The 13,207-nt window shown below is 42.2% G+C and overlaps 1 protein-coding gene across 1 annotated transcript in view; it reads left to right on the top strand.

The window, feature by feature from the left end:
- MREG (melanoregulin) overlaps positions 1–13,207 on the top strand; it is a 78,647-nt gene that overhangs the window by 20,381 nt on the left and 45,059 nt on the right. The window lies entirely within an intron of this gene.

Raw genomic sequence — 13,207 nt, forward strand, 5'->3', positions numbered from 1 at the left:
TCTGTAAGTTAAGAGAAAACAGCAAAGAGGATCATAGTCTTTTTCTCCTTTCTTTCAAAAGTCACGTTTGAGTTAGGTTTACCGACTTCTGTGTTCATCAGCTAGCTCTGAGGAGGAACCTGTACTAAATATACACTCCATGCTTCTTTGTGTAGAGGAATTGAGCAGGGTAGGGAACCTTATAGTTGGGTTTAGTATGTATGTTGGCAGCAGGGGGCGGGTGGAAGTGCTGTGGAGCTCGTCTTTTCCTTATTGAGGTTTCTTTATTTTTGGTAATTAATTGCTATCTCCCCTCCCCCAAAAACATATTTTAGCAGGAGGTGATAACTTTTAGAAGTGCCATGTGTCCCAGTCCTTTTATTCTGATGTGACTTGGATGCTTTGGAGGGGTTAGAGATGCAGATCACAGGGTCGGGGAAGGGCCTGCAGTTGCTTCTGCTCTCGAGGTCTGGGGAAGGGTGGACTGGGACTCCTTCAGTGGCTGCTGTGTAGCATCCCACTAGTGACTGAGCACCCACTATCTCTGGCTGCCCATGTCCCCAGCAAAATCCCCTCTGTGATGAGCAATGCTGAAGGGAAGTCATAAAGCCTGCTGCTGCCAAGAACTGCACTCCCTGGCTGCTCTTTCTGAGCATATATTTGGGAATGTGTGGCCTTGTTTTCTCTTTAGTAGAAAGAACAAATTCTTACACTCCTGTATTACATTAACCAGCTAAAGTTTCCGCTGGTGAAAACAGTCAGTTCTTCTCTTTTCTTCCTCTTCTTCCCTGACTCTGCCCAAAGCAGTAAGAGCAATATGGAAATAATGTATAGTGTCTCTCTCCCTTTCTCTCTTTCTGTCTGTCTCTCTCACCAGGCCCCATGCAAATGTGAAAGGGGCTGGAAAAGGTATTTGGCCTGAATTTGGCAGCTCTCCCTGGAGGAGCTCCCACCTTTCTGCTCACTTGTCTTTACTTTTCAAAAGACAGCAGAGGCAACATGAACTACAAAGCCCCTCGAAAAGCACAGCTTCTAAAGTGGCCCATTGTGTCTTTTTTGTGTGGTCCTTGGGCCTGGTGTGATGGGTCTTCCAGAAGCCACCGCCTCTGCCTTCGCCTCCTCCTCCTCCTCCTTCCTCTTCCTCTCCTTCTTCCTCTTCTCCCTCTTTTTTTAAAAATTATACTTTAAGTTCTGGGATACATGTGCAGAACGTGCAGGTTTGTTACACAGGTATACACGTGCCATGGTGGTTTGCTCACCCATCAATTGTGATTGCTCAATCACAGACCCAGGTCTGTGATGTTCCTCTCCCTGTGTCCCTGTGTTCTCATTGTTCAACTCCCACTTACGAGTGAGAACATGTGGTGTTTGGTTTTCTGTTCCTGTGTTAGTTTGCTGAGAATGATAATTTCCATCATTCTCGAGAGCAGAGGCAACTGAGAATGATGGAAACCATCATTCATCCATGTCCCTGCAAAGGAGTGAACTCATTCATTTTTACGGCTGCATAGTATTCCATGGTGTATATGTGCCACATTTTCTTTATGCAGTCTATCATATCATTGATGGGCATTTGGGTTGGTTCCAAGTCTTTGCTTTTGTGAACAGTGCTGCATTAAACGTACGTGTGCATTTGAGATACGTTCCATCAATACCTAGTTTATTGAGAGTTTTTAGCATGAAATGGTGTTAAATGTTATCAAAGGCCTTTTCTGCCTCTATTGAGATAATCATGTGGTTTTTGTCATTGGTTCTGTTTATGTGATGGATTACGTTTATTGATTTGCATGTGTTGAACCAGCCTTGCATCCCAGGGATAAAACTGACTTGATTGTGGTGAATAAGCTTTTTGATGTGCTGCTGGGTTTGGTTCGCTAGTATTTTATTGAGGATTTTCACATTGATGTTCATCAGGGATATTGGCCTGAACTTTTCTTTTTTTGTTGTGTCTCTGCCAGGTTTTGGTATCAGGATGATGCTGGCCTCATAAAATGAGTTAGGGAGGATTCCCTCTTTTTCTATTGATTGGAATAGTTTCAGAAGGAATGGTACCAGCTCCTCTTTGTACCTCTGGTAGAATTTGGCTGTGAATCCGTCTGGTCCTGGGCTTTTTTTTTTTTCCTTTTTTATGGCTGCATAGTATTCCATGGTGTATATGTGCCATATTTTCTTAATCCAGTCTGTCACAGATGGACATTTGGGTTGATTCCAAGTCTTTGCTATTGTGAATAGTGCCGCAATAAACATACGTGTGCATGTGTCTTTGTAGTAGAATAATTTATAATCCTTTGCATATATACCCAGTAGTGGGATGGCTGGGTCATATGGTACATCTAGTTCTAGATCCTTGAGGAATTGCCATACTGTTTTCCATAATGGTTGAACGAGTTTACAATCCCACCAACAGTGTAAAAGTGTTCCTATTTCTCCACATCCTCTCCAACACCTGTTGTTTCCTGATTTTTTAATGATTGCCATTCTAACTGGTGTGAGATGGTATCTCATTGTGGTTTTGATTTGCATTTCTCTGATGGCCAGTGATGATGAGCATTTTTTCATGTGTCTGTTGGCTGTATGAATGTCTTCTTTTGAGAAATGTCTGTTCATATCCTTTGCCCACTTTTTGATGGGGTTGTTTGTTTTTTTCTTGTAAATTTGTTTGAGTTCTTTGTAGATTCTGGATATTAGCCCTTTGCAGATGAGTAGGTTGCAAAAATTTTCTCCCATTCTGTAGGTTGCCTGTTCACTCTGATGGTAGTTTCTTTTGCTGTGCAGAAGCTCTTTAGTTTAATTAGATCCCATTTGTCAATTTTGGCTTTTGCTGCCGTTGTTTTTGGTGTTTTAGACATGAAGTCCTTGCCCATGCCTATGTCCTGAATGGTACTACCTAGATTTTCTTCTAGGGTTTTTATGGTATTAGGTCTAACATTTAAGTCTCTAATCCATCTTGAATTAATCTTCGTATAAGGAGTAAGGAAAGGATCCAGTTTCAGCTTTCTACTTATGGCTAGCCAATTTTCCCAGCACCATTTATTAAATAGGGAATCCTTTCCCCATTTCTTGTTTCTCTCAGGTTTGTCAAAGATCAGATGGCTGTAGATGTGTGGTATTATTTCTGAGGACTCTGCTCTGTTCCATTGGTCTATATCTCTGTTTTGGTACCAGTACCATGCTGTTTTGGTTACTGTAGCCTTGTAGTATAGTTTGAAGTCAGGTAGCATGACGCCTCCAGCTTTGTCCTTTTGACTTAGGATTGTCTTGGCAATGCGGGCTCTTTTTGGTTCCATATGAACTTTAAAGTAGTTTTTTCCAATTCTGTGAAGAAACTCATTGGTAGCTTGATGGAGATGGCATTGAATCTATAAATAACCTTGGGCAGTATGGCCATTTTCACGATATTGATTCTTCCTATCCATGAGCATGGTATGTTCTTCCATTTGTTTGTGTCCTCTTTGATTTCACTGAGCAGTGGTTTGTAGTTCTCCTTGAAGAGGTCCTTTACATCCCTTGTAAGTTGGATTCCTAGGTATTTTATTCTCTTTGAAGCAATTGTGAATGGAAGTTCATTCCTGATTTGGCTCTCTGCTTGTCTGTTGCTGGTGTATAAGAATGCTTGTGATTTTTGCACATTAATTTTGTAGCCTGAGACTTTGCTGAAGTTGCTTATCAGCTTAAGGAGATTTTGGGCTGAGACAATGGGGTTTTCTAAATATACAATCATGTCATCTGCAAACAGGGACAATTTGACTTCTTCTTTTCCTAACTGGATACCCTTGATTTCTTTCTCTTGCCTGATTGCCCTAGCCAGAACTTCCAACACTATGTTGAATAGGAGTGGTGAGAGAGGGCATCCCTGTCTTGTGCCAGTTTTCAAAGGGAATTTTTCCAGTTTTTGCCCATTCAGTATGATATTGGCTGTGGGTTTGTCCTAAATAGCTCTTATTATTTTGAGGTACGTTCCATCAATACTGAATTTATTGAGCGTTTTTAGCATGAAGTGCTGTTGAATTTTGTCAAAAGCCTTTTCTACATCTATTGAGATAATCATGTGATTCTTGTCTTTGGTTCTGTTTATATGCTGGATTACGTTTATTGATTTGCGAATGTTGAACCAGCCTTGCATCCCAGGGATGAAGCCCACTTGATCATGGTGGATAAGCTTTTTGATGTGCTGCTGAATCCGGTTTGCCAGTATTTTATTGAGAATTTTTGCATCGATGTTCATCAGGGATATTGGTCTAAAATTCTCTGTTTTTGTTGTGTCTCTGCCAGGCTTTGGTATCAGGATGATGTTGGCCTCATAAAATGAGTTAGGGAGGATTCCCTCTTTTTCTATTGATTGGAATAGTTTCAGAAGGAATGGTACCAGCTCCTCCTTGTACCTCTGGTAGAATTCAGCTGTGAATCCATCTGGTCCTGGACTTTTTTTGGTGGGTAGGCTATTAATTGTTGCGTCAATTTCAGAGCTTACTATTGGTCTATTCAGGGATTCAACTTCTTCCTGGTTTAATCTTGGGAGAGTGTAAGTGTCCAGGAAATTATCCATTTCTTCTAGATTTTCTAGTTGATTTGCGTAGAGGTGTTTATAGTATTCTCTGATGGTAGTTTGTATTACTGTGGGGTCGGTGGTGATATCCCCTTTATCATTTTTTATTGCGTCTATTTGATTCCTCTCTCTTTTCTTCTTTATTAGTCTTGCTAGCGGTCTGTCAATTTTGTTGATCTTTTCAAAAAACCAACTCCTGGATTCATTGATTTTTTGGAGGGTTTTTTGTGTCTCTATCTCCTTCAGTTCTGCTCTGATCTTAGTTATTTCTTGCCTTCTGCTAGCTTTTGAATGTGTTTGCTCTTGCCTCTCTAGTTCTTTTAATTTTGATGTTAGAATGTCAATTTTAGATCTTTCCTGCTTTCTCTTGTGGGCATTTAGTGCTATAAATTTCCCTCTACACACTGCTTTAAATGTGTCCCAGAGATTCTGGGATGTTGTATCTTTGTTCTCATTGGTTTCAAAGAACATCTTTATTTCTGCCTTCATTTCGTTATGTACCCAGTAGTCATTCAGGAGCAGGTTGTTCAGTTTCCATGTAGTTGAGCAGTTTTGATTGAGTTTCTTAGTCCTGAGTTCTAGTTTGATTGCACTGTGGTCTGAGAGACAGTTTGTTATAATTTCTGTTCTTTTACATTTGCTGAGGAGTGCTTTACTTCCAATTATGTGGTCAATTTTGGAATAAGTGCGATGTGGTGCTGAGAAGAATGTATATTCTGTTGATTTGGGGTGGAGAGTTCTATAGATGTCTATTAGGTCCGCTTGGTGCAGAGATGAGTTCAATTCCTGGATATCCTTGTTAACTTTCTGTCTCGTTGATCTGTCTAATGTTGACAGTGGAGTGTTGAAGTCTCCCATTATTATTGTATGGGAGTCTAAGTCTCTTTGTAAGTCTCTAAGGACTTGCTTTATGAATCTGGGTGCTCCTGTATTGGGTGCATATATATTTAGGAGAGTTAGCTCTTCCTGTTGAATTGATCCCTTTACCATTATGTAATGGCCTTCTTTGTCTCTTTTGATCTTTGATGGTTTAAAGTCTGTTTTATCAGAGACTAGGATTGCAACCCCTGCTTTTTTTTGTTCTCCATTTGCTTGGTAGATCTTCCTCCATCCCTTTATTTTGAGCCTTTGTATGTCTCTGCATGTGAGATGGGTCTCCTGAATACAGCAGACTGATGGGTCTTGACTCTTTATCCAGTTTGCCAGTCTGTGTCTTTTAATTGGAGCATTTAGTCCATTAACATTTAAGGTTAATATTGTTATGTGTGAACTTGATCCTGCCATTATGATATTAACTGGTTATTTCGCTCGTTAGTTGATGCAGTTTCTTCCTAGCCTCGATGGTCTTTACATTTTGGCATGTTTTTGCAATGGCTGGTACCGGTTGTTCCTTTCCATGTTTAGGGCTTCCTTCAGGGTCTCTTGTAAGGCGGGCCTGGTGGTGACAAAATCTCTAAGCATTTGCTTATCTGTAAAGGATTTTATTTCTCCTTCACTTATGAAACTTAGTTTGGCTGGATATGAAATTCTGGGTTTAAAATTCTTTTCTTTAAGAACGTTGAATATTGGCCCCCACTCTCTTCTGGCTTGTAGAGTTTCTGCCGAGAGATCTGCTGTTAGTCTGATGGGCTTCCCTTTGTGGGTAACCCGACCTTTCTCTCTGGCTGCCCTTAAGATTTTTTCCTTCTTTTCAACTTTGGTGAATCTGGCAATTATGTGTCTTGGAGTTGCTCTTCTGGAGGAGTATCTTTGTGGCGTTCTCTGTATTTCCTGAATTTGAATGTTGGCCTGCCCTACTAGGTTGGGGAAGTTCTCCTGGATGATATCCTGAAGAGTGTTTTCCAACTTGGTTCCATTTTCCCCCTCACTTTCAGGCACCCCAATCAGACGTAGATTTGGTCTTTTTACATAATCCCATACTTCTTGCAGGCTTTGTTCATTTCTTTTTCTTCTTTTTTCTTTTGGTTTCTCTTCTCGCTTCATTTAATTCGTTTGATCCTCAATCGCTGATACTCTTTCTTCCAGTTGATCGAGTCGGTAACTGAAGCTTGTGGATATGTCACGTATTTCTCGTGTCATGGTTTTCATCTCTGTCATTTCGTTTATGACATTAATTATTCTAGCTGTCAATTCTTCCACTCTTTTTTCAAGATTTTTAGTTTCTTTGCGCTGGGTACGTAACTCCTCCTTTAGCTCTGAGAAGTTTGATGGACTGAAGCCTTCTTCTCTCATCTCGTCAAAGTCATTCTCTGACCAGCTTTGATCCGTTGCTGGCGATGGGCTGCACTCCTTTGCAGGGGGAGATGCACTCTTATTTTTTGAATTTCCAGCTTTTCTGCCCTGCTTTTTCCCCATCATTGTGGTTTTATCTGTCTCTGGTCTTTGATGATGGTGACGTACTGATGGGGTTTTGGTATAGGTGTCCTTCCTGTTTGATAGTTTTCCTTCTGACAGTCAGGACCCTCAGCTATAGGTCTGTTGGAGATTGCTTGAGGTACACTCCAGACCCTGTTTGCCTGGGTATCAGCAGCAGAGGTTGCAGAAGATAGAATATTGCTGAACAGCGAGTGTACCTGTCTGATTCTTCCTTTGGAAGCTTCCTCTCAGGGGTGTACTCCACCCTGTGAGGTGTGGGGTGTCAGACTGCCCCTAGTGGGGGACGTCTCCCAGTTAGGCTACTCAGGGGCGAGGGACCCACTTGAGCAGGCAGTCTTTCCGTTCTTAGATCTCAACCTCCGTGTTGGGAGATCCACTGCTCTCTTCAAAGCTGTCAGACAGAGTCGTTCGCGTCTGCACAGGCCTCTGCTGCTTCCCCTGTTGTGCCCTGTCCCCAGAGGTGGAGTCTACAGAGACAGGCAGGTTTCCTTGAGCTGCTGTGAGCTCCACCCAGTTCGAGCTTCCCAGCGGCTTTGTTTTCCTACTTAAGCCTCAGCAATGGCGGGCGCCCCTCCCACAGCCTCCCTGCTGCCTTGCGGATAGATCGCCGCAGACTGCTGTGTTAGCAATGAGGGAGGCTCCGTGGGCGTGGGACCCTCCTGGCCAGGTGTGGGATATATTCTCCTGTTGTGCCAGTTGGCTTAAAGCGCAGTATTGGGGTGGGAGTTACCCGATTTTCCAGGTGTTGTGTGTCTCAGTTCCCCTGGCTAGGAAAAGGGATTCCCTTCCCCCTTGCGCTTCTCAGGTGAGGCGATGCCTCGCCCTGCTTCAGCTCTTGCTGGTCAGGCTGCAGCAGCTGACCAGCACCGATTGTCCGGCACTCCCTAGTGAGATGACCCCAGTACCTCAGTTGAAAATGCAGAAATCACCGGTCTTCTGTGTCGCTCGCGCTGGGAGTTGGAGACTGGAGCTGTTCCTATTTGGCCATCTTGCTCCGCCCCCTCCACATTTTGGTATGTTTTTGCAGTGACTGGTACCGGTTTTTCCTTTCCATATTTAGTGCTTCCTTCAGGAGCTCTTGTAAGGCAGGCCTCGTGGTGACAAAATCTCAGCATTTGCTTGTCTGTAAAGGATTGTATTTCTCCTTCACTTATGAAGCTTATTTTGGCTAGATATGAAATTCTGGGTTGAAAATTCTTTTCTTTGAGAATGTTGAATATTGGCCCCCACTCTCTTCTGGCTTGTGGGGTTTCTGCAGAGAGATCTGCTGTTGGTCTGATGGGCTTCCCTTTGTGGGTAACCCGACCTTTCTCTCTGGCTGCCCTTAAGATTTTTTTCTTCATTTCAACCTTGGTGAATCTTACAATTATCTGTCTTGGGGTTGCTCTTCTTGTGGAATATCTTTGTGGTGTTCTCTGTATTTCCTGAATTTGAATGTTGGCCTGTCTTGCTAGGTTGGAGAAGTTCTCCTGGATAATATCCTGCAGAGTGTTTTCCAACTTGGTTCCATTCTCCCTGTCACTTTCAGGTACACTAATCAAACGTAGATTTGGTGTTTTCGCATAGTGCCATATTTCTTGGAGGTTTTCTTTATTCCTTTTCCTTCTTTTTTCTCTAATCTTGTCTTCTTGCTTTATTTCATTTAGTTGATCTTCAATCTCTGATATCCTTTATTTTGCTTGATCAATTTGGCTATTGATACTTGTGTATGCTTCATGAAGTTCTTGTGCTGTGTCTTTCAGCTCCATCAGGTCATTTATGTTCTTCGCTAAACTGGTTACTCTAGTTAGCAATTCCTGTATCCTTTTTTCAGGTTCTTAGCTTCCTTGCATTGGGTTAGAACATGCTTCTTTAGGTCGGAAAAGTTTGTTATTACCCACTTTCTTAGGTCTTCGTCTGTCAGTTTGTCAAACTGATTCGCTGTCCAGTTTTGTTCCCTGCTAGCAAGGAGTTGTGATCCTTTGGAGGAGAAGAGGCATTCTGGTTTTTGGACTTTCCATCATTTTTGCACTGGTTTTACTCATCTTCGTGGATTTATCTACCTTTGGTCTTTGATATTGGTGACCTGCGGATGGGGTTTCTGTGTGGATGCCCTTTTTGTTCATGTTGATGCTATTCATGTTGATGCTATTCCTTTCTGTTTGTTAGTTTTCCTTCTAACAGTCAGGCCTCTCTGCTGCAGGTCTGCTGGAGTTTGCTGGAGGTCCACTCCAGACCTGTTTGCCTGGGTATCACCAGCAAAGGCTGTAGAACAGCAAAGATTGCTGCCTGTTCCTTCCTCTGGAAGTTTTGTCCCAGAGGGGCACCAGCCAGATGCCATCAGGGGCTCTCCTGTATGAGGTATCCGTTGACCCCTGCTGAGAAGTGTCTCCCAGTCAGGAGGCGGAGGGGTCAGGGACCCACTTGAGGAGGCAGTCTGTCCCTTAGCAGAGCTCAAGCACCATGCTGGGAGATCCACTGCTCTTTTCAGAGCCAGCAGGCAGGAACGTTTAAGTCTTCTGAAGCTGTGCCCACAGCCACCCCTTCCCCCAGGTACTCTGTCCCAGGGAGATGAGAGTTTTATCTATAAGCCCCTGAATGGGGCTGCTGCCTTTCTTTCAGAGAGGCCCTCCCCAGAGACGAGGAATCTAGAGAGGCAGTCTGGCTACAGCGGCTTTGCTGAACAGTGGTGGGCACCACCCAGTTCAAACTTCCCAGTGGCTTTGTGTACACTGTGAGGGAAAAACCGCCTACCCAAGCCTCAGTAATGGCGGACGTCCCTCCCCCAACCAAGCTCGAGCATCCCAGGTTGCCTTCAGACTGCTGTGCTGGCAGCGAGAATTTCAAGCCAGTGGATCTTAGCTTGTTGGGCTCCGTGGGAGTGGGATCTGCTGAGCCAGACCCTTTGGTTTCCTGGCTTCAGCCCTTTTCCAGGGGAGTGAACGGTTCTGTCTTGCTGGTGTTCCACGGCCACTGGAGTATGAAAAAAAACTTCTGCAGCTAGCTTGGTGTCTGCCCAAGTGGCCACCTTGTTTTGTGCTTGAAACCCAGGGCCCTGGTGTTCTAGGCACCCAAGGGAATCTCCTGGTCTGTGGGTTGCGAAGTCCGTTTTAAATGCATAGTATCTGGACTGGAGAGCACCCTTCCTCACAGCAAAATCCCTCACAGCTTCCCTTGGCTAAGAGAGGGAGTTCCCTGACCCCTTGCTTTTCTCTGGTGAGGCAACACCCCACCCTGCTTCAGCTTGCCCTCTGTGGGCTGCACCAACTGTCTAACCAGTCCCAATGAGATGAGCCAGGTACCTCAGTTGGAAATGCAGAAATCACCTGTCTTCTGCATTGATCTTGTTGTGAGCTGCAGACTGGATATATTCCTATTCGGCAATCTTGAAAGAACCTCTTCCTCTTGCCTAAGAAATGAATTCAGGCTCAACTGTAGAGGAACGGGAACTCTATTTCCAAAACAGGCACTCAAATAAATAACATGAAGATGTGATGATACTTATGCATGAAATGATTCGAAATAACTCTTTTCATTGTGCTTCCTTTTTTTTTTTTAATTTTTTAAAAAATGTTTTATTTTGAGACAGAGTTTCACTCTTGTTGCCCAGGCTGGAGTGCAATGGTGTGATCTCAGCTCACTGCAACCTCCGTCTCGTGGTTTCAAGCGAGTCTCCTGCCTCAGCCTCCAGAGTAACTGGGATTACAGGCATGTGCCAGCACACCCAGCTAATTTTTGATTAACTATCGGCTAATTTTTGTATTTTTAGTGGAGACAGGGTTTCACCATGTTGGTCCAGCTGGTCTTGAACTCCTGACCTCATGTGATCTACCTGCCTAGGCCTCTCAAAGTGCTGGAGTTACAGGTGTGAGCCACTGTGCCCATCCACTGTCTTCTTTTACATGTGTAACAGTAATGTAGTTTTAAAAAGTTGCTTATGTTGCTGGGTGTGGTGGCTCATACCTGTAATCCCAGCACTTTGGGAGGCTGAGGTGGGTGGATCACAAGGTCTGGAGTTTGAGACCAGCCAGACCAACATGGTGAAACCCCATCTCTACTAAAAATGCAAAAATTAGCCTGGTGTGATAGTGCTCGCCTGTAATTCCAGCTACTCAGCAGGCTGAGGCAGGAGAATCGCTTGAACCTGGGAGGCAGAGGTTGCAGTGAGCCAAGATCGTGCCACTGCACTCTAGCCTGGGAGAGAGAGCGAGACCTTGTCTCAAAAAAAAAAAAAAAAAAAAAAAAAAAGTTGCTTATGTTTTCTTCTAAAATGTTGAAATTCATTTTCCCTACAGATTGGATCATATATTATGTACTGTTCTGTACTTTGCTTTTTTCCCACTTAATATATTTTGGACATATTTGCATTTTAATATGCTTAGATTTACTTTTTTGCTTTAGATGACTCTCTAGTATTCTCTTGCATGGATTCACCATCATTTATTCAACCAGTTCCTATTGATATATAGGTTGATTTAATTTTTTTCCTGTTGAAAGCAGTGTTGTAGTGGACATCCATATATATTTGTATGACCTTCCATAATTTTTTCAGTAGAATTGTTGTATCAAAGTATGCACATTTGAAATGTTGGAATTGTGACAGTGCTTCATGTATTAGTCTGTTCTCGTGCTGCTAGTAAAGGCATATCCAAGACTGGATAATTTATAAAGGAAGGAGGTTTAATTAATTCACAGTTCCTCATGGCTGACGAGGCCTCACAATCATGGCAGAAGGCAAAAGAGAAGCAAAGTCATGTCTTACATGGCAGCAGGCAAGAGAACTTGTGCAGGGGAACTCCTATCTATAAAACCAACAGGTCTGGTGAGACTCACTACCACTAGAATAGTATGGGGGAAACTACCCCCATGATTCAATTATCTCCACCTGACCCTGCCCTTGACATGTAGGGATTATTACAATCCAAGGTGAGATTTGGGTGGGGACACAGTCAAACCATATCACTTCATTCTTGGGAAACTAGGAAACATACTTCAAGGTGGAGAACAGAGGTTGCAACCTCAGATCTCTCCAGGGACTAGGCAGTAACATCAGTGAGGGAAATGGGCACCCCCTACCCTTCACCCCACATATTGAATGGCATTGGAAACTCATACTGCTTTTAATGGGAGCAGCTGTTAAGCTCTAGATAACTGTTTGCCATGTTGAGAATGTGGAGCCACTGGCCATGTTGAGAATGTGGACCTGCAAATACTGGAACTTTTAATTTGTCAAAAGAAGCTGAAAATCCAAATTTTCATATAAAATGTCCAGATTTTAAAATAACTCAATTAAAAAATATGTCAGCTAACTAAAATATGTTTTCTTTCCAGTAGGAGATAGCTTAAAATAAAATAAAATAAAATAAAATAAAATAAAATATGCCTATGGGCTACTGATATGTAAAGATGTTTGTAGCAAGGATTACTACTACTTATGATTATTGTTGTTTTGTCCATGATAATTGAAAACTGAATTCACCATTGATTTAAAAGGTGAAAGTGGGAAGCTAGAGGAGGGTTGTTTTTAACTTTGAATGAGTTCCATATTTATTACTATTGCTTATTTTCTTTTCCACACAGGATAAAATTGGTACAGATTTTAATTTAAAAAAAGGATTCTGGTTTTGGAGGAAAATCAAATTTCACTTACTAAGGAACAAGGAACCCTAGATATATTTTGTATAATACAATTTAGAAGCTCAAGAAAGGTATTAAGAAGAATGGAACATAATATTTTTCCTTGAGTAGCAACAGCACAAAAGACCTAGAAATGTCCATATTTGGAATTCTCTAAATGATGAAAAATAATTTCAAGATAGTGTATGTATTATCTGCATTCCCCTTGGAATCTGAAGCTGGTAGAGGAAGGACCACAAATAATTAAGGCTAAATTTACAGTATTCCAAATTGAAAAAGAGTCAGGAAAAAAAATATACATATAGAAGAGCGAATAATGAAACAAAGGCATGAGTTTGAAGTCAGTTGGTGTCAAAAAATACAAAACAACATTATTTAAATCTCATAGACAGAATCCACCTTCATTTACATAAGCCTTCTGGAGCTGATGGAAAACAGACCTTCAGCAGAAGAAATGATGCATTTGCAAACCTCTAAGTAGTGGAAAAATTATTGCTCTTGTCATTGAATGATGCCATAAAGAATATTATGTTTGCCTAAGAAGTAGTAAACAGCCTCAAAGTCATGTCCCTAAATTATCCTTATGTTCATTTTCATTATAGTTGTACTTTACATAACACGCTCTGCTCTAGGGAGCTGAATAATTGTTAATGAAATATGGATACAACTTATTATGTAATAATTATAATC

The sequence above is a fragment of the Rhinopithecus roxellana genome, chromosome 14 (assembly GCF_007565055.1).
Source record: "Rhinopithecus roxellana isolate Shanxi Qingling chromosome 14, ASM756505v1, whole genome shotgun sequence".
Lineage (NCBI taxonomy): Eukaryota > Metazoa > Chordata > Mammalia > Primates > Cercopithecidae > Rhinopithecus > Rhinopithecus roxellana.